The sequence below is a fragment of the Corvus brachyrhynchos genome, unplaced genomic scaffold, assembly GCF_000691975.1.
Source record: "Corvus brachyrhynchos isolate BGI_N302 unplaced genomic scaffold, ASM69197v1 scaffold61, whole genome shotgun sequence".
Classification (NCBI taxonomy): Eukaryota; Metazoa; Chordata; class Aves; order Passeriformes; family Corvidae; genus Corvus; species Corvus brachyrhynchos.
This window is the reverse complement of record NW_008236478.1, coordinates 6,113,438-6,114,320: the sequence shown is the minus strand read 5'-3', so window position 1 is coordinate 6,114,320 and position 883 is coordinate 6,113,438.

Below are 883 nucleotides of genomic sequence, written 5' to 3'. Positions count from 1 at the left end.
TTTGCGGGGACCATGCTGGGACAAGCGGGGCTGCGGGGCCGAGCAGCACCGGCCACGGGGCGGTCTCGGGGATGGAGGCTCTGTGTGCCGGGCGGGCGTGTGCGGCTCCCCGTGCTCTGGCTGAGGCTGGCCGGTGTCGTGCCAGGGATGAGCGATGGTTAGGGGCAGTAAAGGGGCATCCCAGCCCGGGGCGTACGAGCTGCAGAACGGTTGGCTAGGTAGAAGCCGATCTCCGTTTGAAAGGGTGCTAATGGTCACTTAACATAATGACTCCTTGGCCGCAGGTATACTCAGCAAGCACATGAAATGCCTTGCCAGTGTTTTGGCAGGACTAACTTGAAAATATTGTTCTTTTTCCCGGTAATTGCCCAGATAAACGCGAGAGATGATGATCACTTGGCTGAGTCCCTAATGGTATCAGGTTGCCCTGAATATCTACACGAAAATTTCTCTCCTTCCTGCAAAAATCGGCTTTCTCTAGTAGGTAACTACTACATTCCAGTAGTCTAGAAAGCTATATGTGAAATAATTTCATTTTTGCTAGAGCTGTCGAACTCTGGCCCTAAAATGTGAATGCACGTTTTTCCTTTGATCTGGGAGAAAGAAATTCGGACTTCATGCTTTAGTCCTGCTTGTTTGAATTTCTCCTTCACTGCGTTTTAGCCCTGGCAGCAGTAAAGGAGCACTAGTGTCCTTGCAGGCCCCTGCACGGTATCAGCCCCTCGCAGGAGATCGCAAGCCCCCGCGGCGCGGCGGGGAGCACCCCATCCCGTCTTTGTGTCTTCAATCGCACCACAATAACCCCAGTACCGGAATGCTCTCCGGCAGGACAAAGCGGTGCGGGCAAGCCAGCTACAACTGGGGGGGGGGGGGGGGGGGGCGG